This window comes from Corvus moneduloides, chromosome 5, assembly GCF_009650955.1.
Source record: "Corvus moneduloides isolate bCorMon1 chromosome 5, bCorMon1.pri, whole genome shotgun sequence".
In the NCBI taxonomy this organism is placed as follows: domain Eukaryota; kingdom Metazoa; phylum Chordata; class Aves; order Passeriformes; family Corvidae; genus Corvus; species Corvus moneduloides.
This window is the reverse complement of record NC_045480.1, coordinates 34,568,350-34,591,943: the sequence shown is the minus strand read 5'-3', so window position 1 is coordinate 34,591,943 and position 23,594 is coordinate 34,568,350. Positions and strand designations below refer to the sequence as shown.

The following is a 23,594-nucleotide window of genomic DNA, read 5'->3' as shown; positions in this document are numbered from 1 at the left end:
CTAATAGATTTATACATCATCCTTGCAATTGACTGATATTTGAACTCTATCCAAATCCAAAGTGAGCTAAGTTTGACAGAAATACCTAACACCAAACTGAATGGAAAAGGCTGAGTCATAGAGACAAACAGGAATATTTTTGCTGCATCAGTGGATGTTAGCTGATATGGCTTGGATAGGAGACTTGCTTCCCTTAGTTGCTTCTGTGTTTGAGATAAAAAGATAGGCACTTTCAGAAAATTAAAAAAAAAAACAAAAAAAAAACCCACACATACAAAAACCACCCCAAACAATGAAAAAAAAAACCCAAACAAAACCAAACATGATAAAAAGCAGGACTGTGTGTTCATAAATATTTGTGTTTGTACAGGTAATATTGTAACTTGTAGCCCATAAGAGGCCTGAACCCTAGTTAGGGAAAACATTCCCTGACTGGAAAACATTCTCACAGTGAAATGGGCATGCTTAGGAACAGTACTTGTGTCAAGTCAAAGAAGCTTAGATACCTATACATCTACACATGAGAGAGGATTCAGCATGGCTTACTTGCCTATTCCAAGATAGTTTAGCTGACACCTATTGCAAAGAAGGCACCACAGAGCCTGTCTCTCTATTCAGTCCTATGGTTTCTGTCACAGAAATAACACTGAAGTAGATTGCCGTGCTGCCTGTACAGTCTTTGGGCATACTGAGCTGAAAAGATGAACGCAAAAGGATGATTATTTTGTCTTTGGTCCTTGGTGCACCACAGAGTGCACACAGGGTACCACCAGAGCTTGGTCATCGTGTGGGTGTACCAGGCTGCTTTGGTAACCTTTAGCAATACGGATGGGGGCGAAGTTGTTCGCTCAGCTGGGGCAAATGCACTGAGCAGTGTAGACACAGCCGGTATTTACCAGGTCTCTGAGTCCTGAGCAAGACTCTGAATCCTACTGTCAGCATAGGAATGTTCTGAAGAAGTTCTAGGAAACAGCTGGAATGCATTATTCTTTTGGAAACAAATATAGGACATTAACTGAGGTTTCATGGGCACAAACAAGCACTTCCGGACAGTAAAAGATTTTGCTTAATTGTACTAAATCAAAATTTATTTTCTATTTTCTTTGTTGAGTCATGTTAGCAGACTTGTTGGTTTTTTACATTGCTTTATCATGCACTGAGGAGTAAAGTGGCATACAGGGCTGATGTTGATTTGCTTTTGTAAAGACATGGAATATTAATGATTCTAAACTATATTACTTAGTAGGGAGTATTAATAGAGAAAGCAGACTTACAAGGATGCTAGACTTACTACCAAACAGATGGACTCACCCTGGTTCAGATGGTTTTGGGGCTGGTTTTTTAAAATTACCTCCCCTCCATTCAATTTGGGCAGTGAGGAATAGTAATTTTTTAAGCATAGTAGTATTTTTTTTTAACAAAAGCAACGGTAGGATATGGGATTTATTCATTCTCCACTTTCACACTCAGGAAGTATAGGAGAATTACCATTTTTTGATACCACAGAATCATAGAATGGTCTGGATTGGAAGGTTGCTTTGGTTGGAAGAGACCTCTTAAAGATCATCTGTTAGATGATGTTGCTCAAAACTCCTGATCATACAGCTGTCTTCTTGATACCTGTCTTAAATAGATCTTCCACAGTCAAAGATAAAAACACACATGGACTGCTTACTATGATTACTTTGAAAGATTTGGATATTTGAAGATTTTCCTGGAAACCATGTAACAATTTGGTATATTCCTAAAGGAAAAGTTCGGTGAGCATAAACACAATCCTTTTTAGTAAGGTTCGAAGCCTTTACTAGTGACCGTACTTGCACAGCATTCATATGTCAGATTCCCTAATCCCTAAGGATTCACAGGCTAAATCTCCTGAAGACGTGTAGCCACAGTCAAGCCATGAGATTAAATGAGCATGAAGATGTATGAAATCTGGTAAGGACACCTTTTGGGGTGCACCTGACAAGGGATGCACACAGATCATTTTAGTGCAATGCTCAAAGAAGAGACTTAAACCACCAATCAGTATGTTTCGAATAGGATACAGTGAGGAGCTGTAACCCGCCTTTCGCTGGATTAATCCACTGCTGCTACATCTTGATAAAAATCCGTGCTTCTGTGAGCACCAGCGTTTCAGTGCTGGATGATGTGCAGCAGAACAATTTTTTTTTAGCTTACCAGAATCCTTTCTGTTCTTTGACAAAATTGATGGGGCATGTACCTCCTAACCTACTGATATGGAAGCAGTTGGTTGACGTCTTGTGACTGAGTCCAGGATTAGATACCTAAATTGAATTACTCTCCAGGCATGACCTCTGTTTTTAAGAAGCTGATGTTCACTAGAAAGGCTCCTTGAAAACCTTCAGTCTTTGAACATAAAAGTTGCTTTCAAGTTAATAATTAAGGCATTTAAAAATAAAGAAGTAGAATGCATTTGATCTAGCTTTTCATATTTTCTAAGTATGCTAAATAAGAGTGCCTTGAATAAAGCTGCTTAATTCAAAAGGTTATGAGTGTGAAGTAAAATAGTGCCATCTGGTTTAGAGGAGGAATTCATGCAAGGAAACAGCCAAAATTACTCCAGAGAACTTAACACCAAAAGATAGAGAATATATTACGTATTGTTTAAATATTCCTTTTATAAAATAATACTTTCAAAACTTAATAAATATTTTCCCTAGTAAAAGACAGTGATAATAATAATTCATGCTTTTCTCCCAAGATTTACTAATATTTCCGTAGAAATTAGAGAAGGGAAAATATGAGGGGAAAAAATTGAGAGAGCCAGAGGAATTTTAGTTTAGGATAAAAATTCTCCTGAGTGTGAAAAAAGACATTTTTTCAGAAAAGCCTTTGTCAAAGGCAGTTTAATTTGCAGAATTTCAAAAGAATTGTTTATGCTTTGGATAAATGCAAATACAGCATTTAGGAAAATTACCTTTGCATTACTTACTTCATTAATTACCTCCAAAGCACCTCTAAAGCATACAGTATAATTTCAAATTGTGTTAAATGGACAAAAAATTGCAAAGTACTTTTCTAAAGTTCAGGTGGTAGAATTAACATCTTTGGCATATTTTTATTTACTAAAACTGCGCATATGTCTTGAAACTTTCTCATTACAATAATCACTTTATGAATTGTTCACTTGCTTACCCAAGTATTTTTTCCATTTCCCTCTCTTCAGGCTCTCTCTAGTACACAAACTACATACTGGTTTTAAAAGCAAAATTACTTTTATTATATGGAAGGGAAGTTGGTAAGAATGTAAATAGAGAGTACTTCCATATAATAACAACAAAGTCCCTAAAACTGATTCTTCACTTTCTCTGTAAGTAAAGCCCTCAACTAATATTATTTCATGTCCAATCAGAATATGATTGCATAGTGGGTATTAATGGACAACTGAGCCATTATAAAAGCTCTATTCAATCTCAGAAAATATTGAGAGTATCACAATTCTGCATGCATATTAATGGCTCAGTGGTAGTATTTATTCAGCCTGTAAACTTCTATTCATTTTTATCAACATTCACTGTAACAGGAGATTTTCATGATAGATGTAGGAACTTGTGTTACTATAGTTGCAGTCACTAATCTTATCTCAAGCATTAAAAAATAATCATCAGTATCCTTTATTCTTTGAATGGAAACATCATTGAACCATTTTACCAGCAGTGTTTAATTTTCAAAGGTAAATTCAGGCAATTTTTACAACCACAGAGATTTTGAATTAAGTCTGTTTAGAGTGGTGAATACAGGAACTAGAAAAAATCCTAGAAAACACTATAGATCTGCAAAAGCATAGATGTTAAAAACATAAATCCTTCTTCTCTACTGATGGACAGAGTATACAAGAGGAAATACTGCATCTTGTGTAACGTAAAGGAACATTCACTGGAACTGATATTAAGAAAAGTTAATATGAACTACTCTAGAAAATATACACAAGGGTTTGTTGTTTTGGGTTTTTTTTCCATTAAATCTGACTGGGAGAGCAATCTATATTGAATTTTCTGATTGTAATGGAATAGTGTCAAGTGAGATAAGATTAATTTCCTACGAAATGCATAATGTAGTCAAGTAAGCAGAGCTGCACATGATCAAAAGAATAAAAGGAGATTATATGATAACTAATTTAAACCTCTGTCTAGTAGTGTGTTGATGCAGCGTGCAAAAGCTGTGGTCACAAAATTACAGAAAAGCAGAACTAGTAGCAGGTACATGTGTAAGCATCATGTTATCCAGAGACACTTAGAATTATCTTTTCCTCTTTTTTTTTTTGTTCAAACATATTTCCATGTTCATCTTGAATATTTTCAGCATATATTTTTATGCCTTTCCTTGATGTCACTGTTATGTACAAGAGGAAAAAAGCTTCCCATGAATGCTCAGAATTGTTTGATCAGTAAGACAACCACTTTACAAAATGTAAAAACCATTTGAACTGATTTTCTGTATTATACTGACATTTGCAATTATAGTTCCTTTCATCAAGAATCATGAATAAATTCTGAACCCAAGAAATTTGTAGAAAATATTTTTCATTTTATTTTGGACCTCTGAGAGATTAAAAAGTAGGAATTCACCTTTTCTGAATACTTCAGGAAAAGGAAAGTTAAACACAGTTGCTTAAATGACATTGACAGGGAAGCAAAGCTTCAGCATTTTTTTTTACTTTGTTTTCCTAACAGTTAAAAAAGAAAGTTAAAATTTCAAAGGTTTGAATTGTTCACAAAATGGAATTTTATTTTGGATAAATACAAAAAAAAGTCAGTCTGTTTCTTTGTCTTACAAGAGTATAGTATATTTAGATGAAGAAACATATATTCATGGAGGGAGTTAAGTGCATGACTAATCCAGAGTAAGTCAAAGAGTACATCATAAGCATCATCATAAGAAGCTTTCCACGTTACTGAATGCATTTCCTTAGTGTTGTCTATGCATCAAGCTTCTCCTAATTCCCCTATTGGTATAACTCCAGTAACATCTGAAACCACAACCTTCCTACATCCGAAGCAAAGGAAATGCATGTGATGAGCAGTGCTGCAACTTTCCCTGTCATTGTAATTCTTTCCCAACAATAAATTTTCACTTTGTTTAATTGTAAGCCATGCTCCTCATTATTGTCTCAATTTTCTCTGCAAAGCATCTGGAGATAGACATTAATGTTATTACTTGGTAATAATTGTGTTAAATAACTGCAGAAAAGCAATAGCACATAACTATTTATTATTATAGTTCTGCTGCTATTACACTCCAGTGAAGATCAGGGCTTCAGTCTGCTATATAACAACATAAAAGGACTCGACAGTGTAAATACCCAGGTGACAAAAGGGTTGCTGAAACTAAAAGAATCATGAATAGAGTGAGGATTTCATAAATATACTTTTTTTGTTCCTTTTTTATTTTATGACTAGTTTGACATTCAAAAATGCATGCAGGAAAAAAAAAAGACAACTAGAAAAAGCATGACAAAAATAAAATTTAGACAGCAACTAAAAAATGTGAGAGGAAAAAAAGGAGAAAAAAGTGAAAGTTTGGACAAAAAGGCTATTCCAGATCATTGTTCAAGATTTAGAGTTAGTGCTACATCAGAGAAAAAAATATTGTCTCATAACATCCTGGTAACTGCAGAAGCAATCTCTTCAGCTGCTGCTGCTGGTTGCACTCTCCAGCTGATTTCCATAAGAGCACGTTTCCCAAAAGATTAGGAAAACCATTTCTCTGCCACAGAAAACAGGCTCACAATATTAAAGCGCTTATCTCAACACTAACAGCATCTTTTCAATATTAAGCCCTTGCAATGCAAATCTAGCATAAAGTTGCACTTTGATTTATTTGTGGGGTGCATTTTTTTTTTGTGCAGGAAGCCTCAGAAGAATTTCACCTGAGCAGGGCCAAGGGAAGAGAGGTCAGACAGGTGTGTGGCATTAAGGGACAAGTTGGTGAGTTTGGAGCAAATGCAAGACAGAGGAGTGAGAGAGGGAGGGCAGGTAGCAGGTGCCAATCAGGGCTGATTGAGCACACCTGGGAAGGGTAATTCCCAGCAGATCTTGGGAGATCCCTGAGTCACTTCTGGGGCTTAGTGACTTTCTTAGCTGGAAGAGGAAGTCTGAGCTACTGCGGAGAGCTTGAGGGTTTTGGTTTTTTTTTAGATGAGGTCTGCTACATTCTGAAAAAAAATGAAACAAAGTAGTAGCCTTCCTCAGGAAAGCAGGCAGATGACATAGTTACAGATCATCAGTGTCCTGTGGAGACGGTTGCAAAATGGAGGAGAATCTCAACTAACAGAGAAGAAAAAGAAAAAAGAGAAATTTAGAAAAGGAACTGGAAGATGTGTGCACCATATTCTGCTAAGTGAAGGACTGTGAGAGTAGGTGTTTGTGACCAAGGGAAAAAAAAAAAAAAAAAAACCTCAATAAGCTTTGATGCTCCTCCTGTAAAGTCAGCAAAAAATAGCAGGGCTACACACTTTGTGGCCCAGCAGAAGATGTCCTGTAAGCAGCAAGGGTACTTCCAAGGTGTGGAGCAGAAGACCAAAGAGAACCTGGATAATTCTGGAGCTAGGTAGGTGTGGGGCCTGGCTGATAAATTCAAGTGCTTTGTTAAACTTAGTATACAAATTCTGGAGAATCTTAGAGGAACGTTTGCATCCTCCCTTGTTTTACCCTGTCTCCCCCTACTAGTCCTGGCAGAGGGGGAGATACTGCTTTTCTAAACTGCAGAAGATCTTGACAAAAAATACACTAGCAAGTAAGGCATGCCAAGTACAAATACCTCAGGACAGGAGCATTCTGAACACATGCTTGGCTTTGTGCAGTCTAAGGCCGGTGATGGAGGTTTGCACTGAAATGTTAGGTATGGTAAAGAGAAGAAGTCAGTGTGGGGAGGAAGGTGAGGTGCTCTTAAGTTGTCCTTTCTGCCATAGTGCAGTAACTGTGTGCAAGCCTGTTCTGTTAAGCCAAAAATTGTTTTGAGACTACAAGCTAACTGTAAATGAGAAGCAGCACAGGTAGATGTGCTGCCGGGTCAGTTACAGAAGCTAAACTTGTGCTGGGTTACTCTGTACAGTATTCTTAAAATAATAAACATAGCTGTGAATGAGTGATGTGAGGAGAGTCCTTTCCCAGTGGGCAGCTCTATGGAACAGTTCCCTTCTCCCAGCGTAGCAAGCTCTGAGCTTTTATGAGTAGACGAAGCATGAGAACCCTCAGTGCTGTTGCTTGATTCTTCAACTACTGTTCTTACCATGCTTTCTTTTATTCTAGCACTGCATTAAGCTGTGCCCTGCAACATTCACCCTTGTTTCCAGCTGAGACCTTATCTAGTCTGTTTTTTCACTTGTTGCTTAACTCTTTCATTATCCTATATTTTTTAACTTTTCATATATTTTGATGTCTTTCTCCTTGAGCACTTTGTCTTATCACTGTTCATTTCTCCTTCTGCCTCTCCTTCCAATTCCATCTGTGTAATTTTCTTTCTACTCCCATTTTCCCACATCTCATCTTCTTGTCTTACCTCATTCTGTTCTTATTAAATATCTCTCAATGAGAGTTTGTTAAGGTGAGAAGAAAAAGAATGACACACTTTACCAGTTTCCTTCTAAAGGTCTTCTAATTACTAGCAAACCAGTTGTACTTGCTGAAACAAATTACCAAACCATGTTTTCTCCCGTGACTCACTTGAAATTCACTTACGTACAAAATGTTAGACTGGTTTATGACATAGTCAAGCCTAAGCAAAGAAATTTATTTAAAAGCTTGCAAGAAGCTAGTCTTTTTAACAGGAGGTGATGGTTTGGTGGGCAGAATTTCCAGCTGCAGGTATTCGCAGGATTCATATGGAAACTTCAGAATAGGTGGGTGTCTCAGTCTGATAAAAGTTACTTGGCCAACAGATACTTGCCTGATGGGAGGGAGGCTGAAGTGTGGGGAAAAACCTGAGTGTGAATTAGAAAGCTAACTGTAAACAGGATTTTTTTTTAAAGGCAGCTTAAGTGACAAAATTAAATACCAGTTCATAGTTACGTCTATGACTTTGGAAGTTATTAAGGACAGCTGGTAGGCACAGAAAGCTGGGTCACACCAATTAGTCTTCCTATAAGAAATCTTGTTTCAGAATCTTTAAAAAGAAAAATCAACTTTTCAAAGGCATAGGAACACTTTTGTAAATGTCAGATAGATGAGAAGTGAAAGAAATTTCTTTATATGTTCTTTTTTTGATGCTTTTAAAATACGAACTTTCTTCTTCTGACTCCTATTTTCCACTAATTATTGATAACCATAACACTGCTTCTTGTAATCCTATTTTAAATGACACGCTATAGGTCTCTAACCTATACAGGAGAAATTTTTTTCCAGAACTATTATTTAATTATCAGTACTTTAAAACTTTATTTTAAAGTAGTTGTGGGCTGGTTTTTTTAAAGAAGCGAGGGAAGGGGCAGGGCTGCAGGGGTGGTTTCTGTGAGAAGCTACCAGAAGGTTCCCCTGTATCTCATAGAGCCAATGCTAATCAGCTCCAAGATGGATCTGGTGAGAGAGGAGTGAGAATATAAGCAGCAAACAGCTGTGCAGACACCAAGGTCAGTGCAGAAGGAGGGACAGGAGGTGCTCCAGGTGCCAGAGCTGACATTCCCCTGCAGGCCATGGTGAAGACCGTGGTGAGGCTGTTGTGCCCCTGCAGCCCATGGAGGTCAGGGGTGGAGCAGAGATCCATTTGTAGCCTGTGGTGGAACCCCCACCAGAGCAGGGGGATTCATGAAAGAGTCTTTGACTCTGTGGGAAACCCATGCTGGAGCAGGCTCTTGGCGAACCTTTGAACCCATGGAGAGAGAACCCCCACTTCATCAGGCTCCTGTCAGGGCTTGTGACACTGTGGGCAACCTATGTTGGAACCTTCTTCCTGAAGAACTGTACCCCATGGAAGAGACCTATGCTGGAACAGTTCCTGAAGAGCTGCAGCGTGTGGGGAGAATTGATGTTGGAGTAGTTCATGGGGGACTGTCTCCCGTGGGAGGGAGCCCACAATGGAGTGGGGCAGTAGTGTGAGGAGCCCTCCCCCTGAAGAGGAAGGAGTGAGAGAGACAATATGTGACCTTATCTTATCCCATGAGACTTCCATTCTATTTTTTCTCCTGTCCATCTGGGAAGGAAGTGATAGAGCAGCTTTGATGGGCACCTGGCATCCAGCCAGTGTCAACTCACCACAGGCACTTTAATGTCTCCTTACTTTAGGACTGAACAGGTTCTTTTCATTTACAGTCTTTGAAGTCTTGTCCTCTGAAGATTCTTTCTCCTTCTGGGAGTAGAGTACTGATTAAAACGTTAAACCTCAGGAAAAACAAGCAATAAACTTCGTTGTTACTGTAGTTGACGCACTCTCAGTAGCAGATGGATACGCAGTGGATGTGGTTTGGGGGAGAGTGGGGGGGGGGAGGGAAGGGGGTGCAGTGTGTTGTGATATATTATGATATGTTGATATTATGATACAGGTGGCTTCAAGGTTTTATTTTTACCACATTTAAAAAAAAAAACCAACCAAAGACAAGCACTAAAATAGAACACCCCAGCACAGGGTGATAATATTGATATCACTCAGAGGAAGGTGGTGTGGGTATGTCTGCCACTGCTGGTCTCAATTCCTGCATCGAAGATTCTGTGCTGTGCAGCATGATAGGATTATATTGGATAATGATAATACATCTGCCTTAGTGATGTGATGGGTATGCAGTAATATAAGCTTTGTCCCTGAAGTGTAGGATTTGTTAGGTCAGGTATAGTTCCTTACTGAGATTTTTGCGCTAATATATGACTTGGGAGTCAATAACCCTCAGGACTGAACTTCTCTGCAGTTTGCTGTGTTGTATGAGGGATGTGCTTGCTGTTCCGGGGCCCTTTTCTAGATAATGGTTTGCTTCAAAAATTATGTTTTTCTGTCCAGTTTACTTGGTTTTGTTTGTTCCGTTTTAGTTGTTCCCATTTACCAATGTGTATATTTTCAGAAATACACAGGAAGTGTTTAGCCAGTGATTTCAGATTCTTGCTGTCCCTGTCTTTGAGCTTTTGTGAATGAACTGTGACTGAGGGACTGTATTAAATGAGTAGATGTAAAATATGATTGAAGCACAAGGCTTGTATTGAGTCAGAAATAGAATAAAGTTTTCCTATCAGTCTCCTATCACATAGAAATGTACTGTTGCTGATATAAATGTGATAAATTGCCTATGAATAATAAAAAAGTTTCACCTCTTAATGATTCACCATATAAAAACTGATTTCTATAGAACACGTTTGATGACTCTTATGTGCTTTTATTGCTGCTTTTTAGATATAGTTCATCCTTAAATGTTCCTTAAAGTGGTATTTTTTTCTGCTTTTGTAATTAAGTGTGCTCATACAGTTGTTCGGAAAGGCATCTCCCAAGATTATTAAATATCTCTCCAGACTAAATGTGCATTAATATACCATTGATTAACAACTTTGAATTGATGTGAATGTACTTATGCTTATTCTGTATGATTTTGTGTGTATGTTTTTATAGCCACAATTTATGCCCACATGTTCAATAGGTTGCTGGTCAAAAGGTACCGGGCTAGCAAGCTCCTGCAGTAAGCTCCTGCCAGTAGCAGACGTGAAGAAAGGAACTGATTGTTCTGTGGTTAATTCTTGTCTTTCACAGTGTGTTTCAAGCCTGTCAGTGATGCCATGAAGATTTTTTGCCTTTTCTTGTATACCCCTGTTATACCTTTTTACAACTTCTGTATTCTTAGTGCTTTTTGCCTACATTCTTGAACTTGTTTGTTCAGCTAGGAGACTAAACATTTTAGAAGCTTTGTAGTTAGGGATCAGTGTGCAACAGACCCCAAAGTCCTCTCCAGAACACATTCTGTAAACTAAGATAGAACCATCCAGGAGAAGGCCCCTTGGGGAGGGGGGGCTCATTCAAGCCTCTCATTGGGGAATCTTTGATAGATATGCTAATTAGTAAGACATATATGGTTATACCAGATCTTTTGGGGGGTGCATTTTGCGAGGTGCATTTCGGTGCATTTGACCTGGATGTGTGCACCTAAGGATCCTTAAAATAAACACCAAGGTAAAATCCCTTTTCCCCTTCTAACCGTGTTTGACTCTTGATTTTAAGATCAGGAAAAGGCATCATCAGAACAAAATGCTGTGTGCACTTTGGTATCTCAAGCCCTGCCAGCCCTTTATAATTACCAGTCACTGGCAGACACTTCTTCCTGCTCCAATTCCTCTGATGCTGGCTCTTCCTAGGGCAGGGAGCTGAAATGGAGGGGTTTTGTAGCACTACTACATTTTAAGCTAAAGTGGAAGGTGTACTTGGTAGTTAGGATGTTCCTCAACATGCTCACTTGCTGTAGTTTGAAGATTTATGTCTTCCCTGGATGAGAAAAGTCTTGCTGTTCATGGGGTTGTTGTGGGATGAGTTTAATTCCAAGCCTGTTAAGATAAAATGAGAATACTTTTTAATTAGATTCCAAATGGCCAACTTAGTTAAAATGCTTATAAAATGTAAAAATCAATAAATAGTTTTGGTCCAGTCAGGATGAGGTTATTTTGAAAGTTCCCTCTCTCATTTCCAGGAGTCCACTTTTCCCTTGTCAGCAAGGGACAGTTAGGGGTTTCAACCAATTTTCCTCTTCAGTCTGCCCAAATATCATAGATACATTCAGTCTTTTCACTTCAACTTCTTTCTTTATGTTGGTTTCTATCCTGGAAATAGTCTGGCCATTTAATTAGAATAAACATTGCTTCAGTCTCTTACAAATGTGTGTATTGTCTATTAGAACAGTGCATCCTCTCCATTTTTCTTTCCAGTAAATAGCTTCATGCTGCATCTGTACCAGCACGTTGCAGGTCTTAGGTTGCACTCTGCATTCCATGTTATGTGGTTTCTGAGCAATTTGTGATATAATGGTTCAAAAAGAATAAAATGTAGCTCATTACTGACTGGATATGCTCATAATTAATGGCTGATACCTGATCTTTCTTCAAAGCAGATAGACCTCCAATAGTCACACAGTTTTCTGTTGCACAGGTTCCATTGTCATTAGTTGTGAAAAGCAATTATTTTGGAGGACATGGATTTTAAAAATTAGAGTAAATTCTTATAGTTCAACCCATAATTTCCCATCGTTTGGTTTGCTTTCTTTAATTGATGAAATGCTATTTTCTGTTATTTTGGAGGAAAGGCACTAATTTTTTTTTTTTTAGAGTGGTTTGTGTTATTTTCTTTTTTGTAATTGCAAGTGAGTTGCAGTGATCAAATATACAGATTTGTTGCACTGTAGGATGTGTACAGTTTAGATTTTTATTTAGTATAACAAAAGAGCACATTCTTGCTCTGAAGTAAAATATTTGGTTTTGCTCTTAAAGGCTATTTTTTGGTTATGCTTCTACCTTGCCTTCCACCTGCCTAAAAAGAACAATACCCATCCACATCTGCTTATTTAATTTAAAAAAAACAACAACAACAACAAAAAAAATCTAAGGAACAAAATATGCTGATGACTATCTTTTTTCTTTACACAGAAAGTTCTATATAATTTATGAAAAATAATTCAAAAAATGAAGTAATTAGAGCATTTCTGATTTAAAAGATTTTGATCACATATCCTCAACCTATCAACAAACTTTTTGAAGGGTTTACCATTTTGTTTGATTTTGGTTTTGTTTGGTTTTTTTCTTAAAGGGAAGTTTTTTTTTCTTAAAGGAAAAATGTAATATTTACAGTCAGTATTGTGGAGAAATAGCAATTACTGCATGGTAAAAAAGAAATTAATTTACAACCATATGATCTACCTATCTTTTAAACATAGCAGCTTAGAAAATTTAGCTTACAATAAGTGATCTAGGGGTCATTACCCTCCAGTGTATTTGGAAATTATATAAATTATAATCATCATTATATAAGCCCTTAAATGTAATGTACAAAAAGTTAATTTTATCTGCAATTCCAAAATCGATGTATAGATCCTGATGTTTACTCCATTTTATGGTAGCTAAGGTTAGTTTGGTCCCTCTGATTGCTTAATGATTAGTTCACTGACCTACTTGTGTAACTGAATTTGTGCCTCCGGTCAGTAATGTTAAGATTTTCTTTAAAATTAATTTGGACTTCAATTAATAATGCCCTTAGTAAAGAACATTTTTTTTTTTTCTATGAGGGGGAAAACAGGAGTCCAGATGCAGTCTTAGAGCAATTGGTGGTGGGTTTTTCTTTTCTGTGTGTATGTTCAGAGGTACACACAAATGGTCTTTGATAGCCAGAGTGAGAAACCCACAACTTCCATGTCTTAATCGAAGGGTTTGGGAGGGGAAAGAAGGCAAACTGGAAATGTGCTAGTACTGTTAGTTTTGCAAAGTATAAGGAATGATGAATTACAGGTTAAGAGTTGTGGGGTTTGGTGCTTTATTTTTACAGCTCTGCACAGAATTGTCACTTTTCAGCAGAGTTTTGTTACACAATGACAAAATGGCCCATGTGATTATCTGAACTGCACACCCGGAGTGGCTGCCACATGAAGTCCTAGTATTGAGACTGAATTCAAGCTTACCTTTGAGAAAATCTTGATTAATTGCCATTTATGGGTGATGGTCTTCTAGTCCTTGTGTGTAATTTTGTGTTACCTTAAAAATTGTCTAGTTTTTTTATTAGACTGTGAGGGAAAATACAGTGTGGCACATATTGTAGTTCCCTAATCCTAGTGTAACCATTATCCTAATTTTACCATCTATATCATGTAATCGGGCCCTTCTTCCACATGGCGACAGTCACAAGTGTGACATGTATATATAAGTATTTATTTAATTTAATATTTTAATTAATATTTTTAAAAATGGAAGTAGGAAGTGTGAGAAACCAAATAATTCTCTTGCTGGTATTGCTAATATCGTGGAGAGCTAAGGCTATCCTTTCTTACCTCACATACTGAATTAAATCTGATTCTTGACTCACAACAATAGTTAACTCTGTTAAATGAGAGTAATAAAAGCAAACAAACAGAACCACTAAACTTTGAGACAGAAACTGTTTGTCTTGCATTCTGGCGTATTAACATGTTCCAGAACATCTCCTGCTTTAATGACCTAACAACTAGAAACAGTGGTCTTTAAATTGTCCAAGTTTTATGATGTGAATTAATACTACTGAGTAATATAGGAAAAAAACAGTGTATGATGTTACTTGATACATATAATGTGTTTTTCAGTCTGTAAAAAAAAAAAAAGATGACTTCATGTCTCCTATGTTTAAGAAGATTACTTTTGCATAATATTAGCGTTTAAAATAGACAAAATGTACTTTCACTTTGGAATTTGTTTCTAGCTTTTCTTGTAGTGAAAAATATATTAAAAGAAAATAGAAGGGTTTTATTTAATTGCTTTATTGCTGAGCAATTTATGATTTTTATTTAATCTTATCATGCAACTTTCCCAACTTTTGTCCAAAGCTCTGCTGCTCTAAACGTGGTTGCTGTCTTTTATCCAAAGATCTCCTGATATAATTTACTTCTTTCCCATTTTGATCTGGAGGCCACATGAAATAAAACCTGCAGTTCTATCTTAATTACTTTCTTGATAAACCTGCAAATAAGGTTTCTGTTGCAGGATATCTATGTCTCACCTTTAGTACTGAATCTCAGCTTTTATGTTATATGAAGTATGTAAAATGCTGGTAGGGTTTAAAACAAAACATAATTCTACTTAAAGAATTATAGAATTTGTCTATGGAGAAGGGGGAAATGGAACAGTAGTTGAAACTAAGATGTTTTTATGGGTACAAATGCACATTTATTTTAAAAGATCATTATAATCTGGAGTGACAACTTTTTATATTGCTTCTACAGTTGTAGGATCTCAATAGCTAAGGGCACATGGACATGTTTTATTCATTCTACTGTAGCATGTAAAGAGTCACATTAAGAATTCGGAGATAGCTTCTAATTTAGAAAGCATCTGTGGATTTAACTACTTCCATGAATCCTAAAGACCTGACATTGTCAATATGTAATACAATTGATGTTATTTGTTATTTCATTTACTAGAAATTGATATTTCTATATATGGATGGGAAAATAAAAGTAGGATTACCTGCAAGATTGAACAAATCATATGAAAAATGCTTTTTGATTTGGTTTTCTGTTTATTTCTTCCTGCTGTTGGAAACCCCTTTTTTTGGTCAAAATTAGAATATACCAATGTATTTTTATGATATTTAATCACTAGCTGTAGCTGATATATAAGAATGAGCATTGGCACTGTGATCAGATTTACGTTTTTCTCAGATCTGATACGCTTGATAAGTCCAGTGGAATAAGGGATAAACTGGAGATACCATTATCTCAGTTTCAATGTATTAAAAAGTCAGCAGAATTATATCTAATGCATGTCTTTAGTATCTGGTACTATTTAATTTGCCAGTTATAAGTGAATGTGTCCATAGTGTAGTAATTTGTGTCTACTGCTGGAGTATTAGAATGTATTAGAATGTATTAGAGCTTATTTTTCATTCCATTAGGTTTTTGTTTGTGTATGTTCTGAATTTTTTTTCTATGGTCCCAAGGCAGAATTTGATAGCTTATTCTGTGACAGTGCCTCTATAAAGACATAAATTCTGCTTGTCCTGCATCTGTGATTCTTAATTCATCTGGAGAGGGGAGGGGGAAGAGACATAGAACTTATTGTGGGTATATTTCTTATTTATAGCATGAAAATATTCTTATTAGCTTTTGCAATTCAAAGTTTATTCTATATTAAATTAATATATTTATGTTGTTTTGACTTCTTAACAGGCAATAACTTCAAACTAAAGCTTCATGCTTTCATTGAGAACATAGATTCTACTGCCAGGAAATAACAGTAAGTGCTTACATGTTATAATTTCTTTTTAATGAAGAAGTTTTCTTTTTAAGTCTTTGATGTTTACTTTAAATATGTTCTGGGAAGCCATTATGACCACCCACTATATAGCCAGTGCTGAAATATGCAAGTAGGTTCTCTCAGTGGATCAGATGGCTCTTGCTCAGAATATTTTTATTTATCTTTCACATGAAGAAAAACCGAATTGGAATAAAGGCCTCTGTTTCAGCTGGCTGTAGTTCCCAGTGTTTTCGTTGAGTGGGCATAATTGTGTTTATGAAACAATTTTTTGGAATTATTAAAATTATTAGAAACTGAAGTGGAAGAGTTACTATACCGTTACAGAGATTTTTGTTATATTTTAATGGATAACAGGAGACCAGAAAAGCAGAAAATTAATATGTTAGATGGAGAATGAGTCAGCGTTCTAAAAGACTGAACCAAGGTACAAAAGTAGTTCACGATAGGCTATTTATAAGTTATTGCTTTGGGTTCTTGCAGCCAGGGTTAAAAATAAGTGGCTGTATGCCATCAACAATAATTTAAAAAAAGACTTCATTGTCTTTCATAAAGACACTGCTCTTCTTAACAGCTTTTAACAGTCTCCATGCAAAACAATGCAATGTGAAATTACTATCCACGTTAAGGCTTTATGTCCTTTGTAAATGAATTTTGGGCACACACCTGTTGTAAGATTGAATATAAAAATAAATTTATATCAGTTGCTGTGTTTATTACCAAGGGATTGATTTAGGAAGGTTATATCTTTTATTAGCTTCCAGTTTGCCTTCAGTTTTCATTAGAGATTGAATAAGGATTGTTGGAGGGAGACAGACAGTCTTGCACTCAGCGGCAGAGTGTGATGCTACTAGAGGGCTTTTATGACCTCAGGACATCATAGCTTGGGGCAATGTCTGATCAAGATCAGAAGAGTAAGCCCTGTAGTATTTGGAGGGGTCTGTAACAATCAGTGTCGCTACAAAGCTGCATTAAGAGTAGTTTTGGTTGGTTGTTTTTGAACAGAGTATTAAGTCCCTACCTCTTTTTCCTAAATTCATCTCTGCCTGTGAGTTATCAAAAACAATTATACTAATCTTCCACCTCTACAAGCTGTGGTACAATGAGCTGAGATCTAATTAAATCTTTTAAGACGTACTGAGTATTCTTAAATCAACTTAACTCCAGTGATTTTGGTGTATATACAAGTTGACACAGATTTTGAATCATTTTTTCACTATTCTTTTAAGTAAAGGCAGAGAGTTGGTGATCTTGAAGGGAGAATCAATCAGCTTTAATTTGCAATATGCAGCTCTTAGGCTGGGTAGGATGATGCAGTTTTAGGAAACGCTTTACAACCTTTCCTTGGTCAATTTCTTTTTATAGGGCTTGTTTTTCAAAGCTTTTTATTTACTGCTAGTGGTCTGTTACACTTGAAAGCAGCAGAGTACTTTTGAAGGATTCTGTATAAATATTTACATAAATGCAAACTGCATCTCTCCTGATCATCATAAAATTGTTTAAACTTCTTCCTGATGACAGTCTGGTCTCTGTGGGGAAAAATGGATGCTCTGCATCAAATGATGCTATTTTTTGAAATATGCTGAGGGTGCTCAGGTTTGGGGTTTTTGGTTTTATGTTTTTTGGTGTTTGGTTTTTTTTTTTTTTTTTTTTTTTTTTTTGTTTCTGCAGTTGAAATGAGACTGCGGCTGGAGGAATAGCTGAGTGTCTTCCAAAGAAAATTTGGGATTTGATTTTTTAGAGAAGTTAGTAGGAAGAATTGGGCTTTCATTTTGAAGCTTTGTGGTAAACTGTTTTGTTTTGTTGTTTGGGTTTTCTTACTTGATATCTACTTTTATTTTCAACTGGTCAATCTGTTTGTCCCCACATGCTGTGATAATATTGAGCCAACGCATATCATTTGCTTCTCAACTAAGCAGTGAAGAAATGTCGAAGGTTGTGTCAGCTAGAAGTAGAGATGATATTTTGTTCCATTAGAGGGGCAAATGAATTTTAAAGGTTCACAGTAGTTGCTTAAGAGACAGTATTTAATCTTGCAAAGAAAGATCTATTTTCTGCTTAATCACTTGCCTTCTATTAATTGGATAAAAAGGGAGGATTCTGTTGCTATTCTGAATATAGTACTGAAATGTTTGTTTTACTACTAGTAAAGAATTAATTAAAAAAAATCCTGTGATGCATTAATATTTTTGGTGGCTTTTCAGAAATATATGCTAGTATTCAACACATAGTCCAAAATAATAAATAGTGAATAAATAGTGAAGCTATTCTGTCCACTTCTTTCACCAATTCTGATTATATCTAGAGGCCCATGTGTACTTTATCCTGAAAGCTCAGCTATTCTAATACATGTTGTTTAAAAAGCCCTTTTGAGAATTGCTCCACTGGTTAGGGGTAACTTTTTTTAATCTTTCCTCTGTTCAGCTGTATTTCTTGCCTTTGTAGAAATACCCTATGGCTTGAAGGAGATAAAGAACAGCAGGGAGTCCGTTATCTAGACCTCTCTATAGATGACTGTTCTTGTGCACACTCATTGTTTCACTGGAGAAGGCTTATTACAAGATGGAATATTGCATTTTCAGTATATTACACAAGGCTGTAAATAGGGTTAGTAGCCCTATATTTAAAAATGAAGGGAAAGCAATAAACTATATTGTAACCAAAGTCTCTAAAAATCAATGGGTTTAGATGCCTTCTTGGAAGTTTGATAAGTAAAAGACAAAAAAAAAAAAAAAAAAAGAGATTTAATTAGAAGAATAATGTATTCCCTGGAAAGGAAAGCATTAAAGTTCGAAATTTGGATAAAAACATAATTGAAAAGGGTACAATTTATCATTACTACAATATGTTAGTAAAATTATTTAAATAAGCTTTTTTATTTCATCTTGCATCTTCTGTTTTGAAGTTATGTCCATTATGATAATTCTAATAGCATGTATTGCTTCTTTTTGCTTCTTTTTGCTTCTTTTTGCTTCTTTTTGCTTCTTTTTGCTTCTTTTTGCTTCTTTTTGCTTCTTTTTGCTTCTTTTTGCTTCTTTTTGCTTCTTTTTGCTTCTTTTTGCTTCTTTTTGCTTCTTTTTGCTTCTTTTTGCTTCTTTTTGCTTCTTTTTGCTTCTTTTTGCTTCTTTTTGCTTCTTTTTGCTTCTTTTTGCTTCTTTTTGCTTCTTTTTGCTTCTTTTTGCTTCTTTTTTTCCTCCTCTTCCCCCTTCTTAGTATCTATCCACTTGTCAGTTCTGTTTGTGAAGGTTTGGTTTTTTTCTTTGGTTTGCTCATCCTGAGTCAGAGGGTGGGGAAATAACTTCTGTGGGATTTTTTTGCTTTGGTTTTTTTTAAAGTACTGATTTGGTTACCAATAAGAAATTACAAAGATTATTTCAAGCATGAAGAGCTGTTAATACGAAAGCCATGGTGTTGACATGAATGTGCTTCTTTACATCTGTAAAACATTAGGAAACTAAATAATCCATTAGATGTTTTCAGATTGCTTTCTTCCTCTGTCTTCCAGAGTAACCCATGTATTGTGCTTGTACAGTTCAAAAGCCTGTTGACACAGGTAGACCCAGAGTGCAGAAACCTGAGTCCTTAATTAGAATGCTGCTATATTTAAATAAAAACTTCCTAAATTACAGTAAATTAAGTAATCTTTGAGACCAATTTTTGTTTTACTTTCAGATATAAAGTAATTGGTGTACTCTAATTCATATAGATGAGACTTCTGTAAAGCAGTAACTGACAAAGAGTCTTATGCTACTCAACCAGATGAGCTTTGAGATAAGTGTACGATGCTTGTGGACTTGGTGAGTTTAGCCTTTTTTGCATAAAGAAGCATTGTTAGCACATAATCAAAATGATGACTGTCTGGGAAACATGTTTGCAAGGGTTACTTTCACAAATGAGTCATAAGTAAAAGCTCTTCAGCTAGCACAGAACACATTAAGCTGGAAGAACAAACAAAAAGCTTGTTGGTAGATCAAAGAAAATGCAAGCATAAAAGATACTCTTAGAAGATCAGTTGGTCTAAATATAAGAATTGTAGTAATATCTTTCTGTCTTATTCTCCTCTGGTTTATCACTTTCATGTATAACTTGATTATTTTAGCTGCTGGCATTGTTTCCTTCAAAAAGCTGCTCATTTGCTGCAACTTTAATGGGATAGAGTAAAGCGTTAGCAGTCTTAGGAGAATTGAGTTCATGTTCTAATGGGAATAAAATTTTTAGCCAATTCTCTTGTACTTTGTTCAGCTAACTCTAGAAAAGTAAATCAAACATTGAGGACTGCATCTGGCATGTATAAAACACTTGTGTCTACCTATCTATCTATTGAGAGATAAATATGGCATATGATAGCTGTTGAAAGTGAGATAATATCTTCCTGTCTACTGACAGTGTATTTTCACAGATCATTCACAACATGAATTCTTGTATGATTGCTAAGTTAAAATATTTCAGGTGTAGGTGCTCCTAGATTACATAGTGATCATCTATGGCCTGAAGACTCAATCAGATTTGTTTACCATTTTTTCTCTTTGACTTTTTTTTTTTCTTTGCTTTAGAACTGAATTTCTTTCAAGTAGGCAGGGAGTGAATGAGATGAATTGACCTGGTGGCTTGTTCTTCTTTTTCACTTTTCATTTGACTGGAAGTAGGTCCACTCCACAAGCAAAATAGTCCACCATGTAAGCACTTCTGTATCTTTTGATATTCTACTGATAGACGTGTTTATAGTGATGTGATTGTTTTCTGCATGTGACTTGGGCTGGGTTCCAGCCCCTTAGTTAGGGACAAATGCCCTGTGTAGGAAGACTATTTACCCTGTAAGTAAACAAATAAGCTTTGGTTATTGGAGCTGCCCTTCTGGTCACATAAGAGATGAAAATTCAGGCTTGGAGTTTAAATGTGCCTCTGAGGGTCTCTGTGTCTAGGTCTTGGCTAAAGCTGAGCAGTCAGTCACTCTGCTAACTAATTAAGGAAAATGTTATGTTCTGTCACAGGGAAATCTGTGTCAAATAGACCTAAGTGAAATATAATAATTTGGCTTTTTATCTTCAAGTAAGATGGAATTAAGCTACTAAAGAGCTTATATTAGCAATAAAAGAAATCTTGATCAGTGACTTAGGATTGTATTAGAGATATAGCAGGAAGAAAATGAGCTGGTCACTAAATAAGGTATGTAAATAACAATGAAGTCATATTTTGAATGTTCTTACTCATAACTTTATACATAAAAGCAATTTGCTAGTACAAATGAACTCATTCTGGTTTTGCGTAAAATGTCTTCCCCTTTTCACAGAAAGGAAGACTACAATATCTAAATCATTGGAAATTTTCAGAAGACATTTTTTGGGAAGGGCTATGTGTTGTACCATCGAAGTCACTGCTGGCTGCAAAATTGAATGGGACACAAATGTGTTGCATTCATAATATTAGCTATTAAGTTTGAAATTAATGCCAGTTTCTGCTTCCATTACCATGTGGTGATTAGCATAAAAGAAACTTTGCCCTAAGAGCTGTAAGGTAATTAACACGACATTCAAACCCAAAAAACATTTCCAAATCAGAAAAGGCTCTAAATGAAAATGACTGTTGGGAAAGCATTAAGGCAAGAATGATATATATTTTCTGATATGTACTTCCCAGGCATCTACTTTAGGCCAAATTGCAGGGAGGGGGAGAAGATAATTTGCTGGGCAAGACAGACCTCTGATTCACTGCACATAACTATTACCACAGGAAAAAAAATTAAAAAACATTATTTCAGATTGCTGTAGTAAAAATGCATATAAAATCCTGCAAGCCCATTGTTATAGAGTGACAGTTTTGGGAATCATGCTACAGTGTGTTAGTTGTTATTTCTAATCCTCAGACATTAGCCAAAATATTGAGTTAGATTATGAGATTTTGATCTCTTCAAATCATCTGACAGTGCTTTCCCTAAAGCATCCCAATAGTTGTATGGAAAACAGCCTACAATTTTTCAACCTTTTTCAGAGTGGGGAATATTTTTGTGACCGTAATGGCAAAGTGCACTTTACCTTTTAGCATGCATCAAATGGATGGAGAAATGTATGAAGTCAGGGGATCAGAAAAGATAGTTGGCCTGATGTTGTGTAGTACAAAGCATGAGATGCAAAGTACAAAGCAGCGTCATTGCCTGCACTTGGTCTGCTCCGAGGTCCTTAACTTCACTAGGAAGCACAAGCAGTCACCAGCTACTGATTGATTGATTGCTTGGTTTGAAAAACTAGCCCAATAGCTAGACTTTTTAGAAACTATTTGTAACTATCTCCGGTGTTAGTAACAGGAGGCGCTGCTTATGAAGCCTTCAGGTGTGGGGGACTTCTGGTTCACAGTATGTAGTTTTAAAGGTACCCTCAGCAAATATCCCACATGCAGTTCCAATGATTAGCATTAAATATAGCATTTTTCGAAATAAATCAGTATAATGCTGCATCAGCATTTCAAAGTGTCCTCGTGATTACTAATGCCACAGAGGGGAGAATAAAGTTTGGAGAAGGTAATTAGAATGACCTTGCATTACCGAGCTGGTGAATGGCATTGGATTTTGTCCACAAGTAATGGAGTTTTTCATAAGATGCTGCTTATCAACAGCTTGTGCTTGCAGATATCAATAAAAGTTAATGTGGATACCTACACGTGAATGTAAAATGCAAACCAAGTACACCTTACATTTTCCAAAAGCATTACAATTTTACCTGAGCTAATTTAAGAATTTTTTTCTTATTAACTTAGTTTTTCGCAAACTAAAAATCATTTCTAGAACATTCCTTAATTACCGACCTGTTTTTATATTGACAGTGGTTTGCATCAGGCAGTGTGCCTTCTCTAACAGTTAATGCCATGTTTGGGGCTACACTGCAGCAGTATGTGTTTAGTTTAATACTGGTTTATAATTTACCTGAAAATTTTTCAGAGGCTACACTAGATACTAGATTGTCTTTAAAATACTTTTCTTTATTAGTACACATAACCTCCAAATGCTTGTTTATTTCTTTGCAATTTGGTTTTAGAGCAAAGAGTTTTGTCTTAAGACAAGTATTGGAAAAGTAGAAGAGAGAATGCTGACAGTCTTCTAAAACAGATGCAGAGGAACAGCAGTTTTCACTGAGCATCAAATTGTGTTTTCTTTTTCCAGTATTTCTGCCACTGACCCTTACTGTAATTATGGCAAACAAGGCTGAACTCACTGTAAGATGGTCTACTTAGAATAAGCTGACCTGTCTTTTAGCAGTCTTGGAACACACATCTTTAACTTTTGCTGCTACATAATTACTGCATCAACTGTGGAAGTGAGAGATCAGCAATGCAATGCCTATTATATGTTTTTATGGTACAGTTTATATTCACAAGGTTTCCATATTTTGTATGTTAACTAATAAGCTCTTTCTGAGGCGATAGAGATCCATGTATACCAAATAACTTAAAAATACTATACCAGTGGAAAAACTAACAAACTCCCAAAGCAAAACAACAGGAGTTATCAAAAACATAAAGCTATCTCAGCTTCAGGGAGGGAAAATCTAATTGTCAAGTAGAGGGGAAAAGGTCTCAGGAGACAAATATGTTGCTAAAGGTAGGATTTTCACCCCAGTATATGGAATTCTATGGTGTATTAATGTGAAAAGCTGATAACTGAGTCACTGTTAACTGTTTCCCTGCTTATCAAAT

At 36.0% G+C, this 23,594-nt stretch overlaps 1 protein-coding gene across 23 annotated transcripts in view; it reads left to right on the top strand.

The window, feature by feature from the left end:
• Positions 1 to 23,594, top strand: part of TENM3 (teneurin transmembrane protein 3) — a 1,330,479-nt gene that overhangs the window by 318,408 nt on the left and 988,477 nt on the right. For all 23 annotated transcript variants that reach the window (XM_032108354.1, XM_032108353.1, XM_032108357.1 and 20 more), the window contains one exon: positions 15,824 to 15,890. The gene's annotated coding sequence lies outside the window, so the exon portion shown is untranslated. The remainder of the gene's footprint in view (positions 1 to 15,823; positions 15,891 to 23,594) is intronic.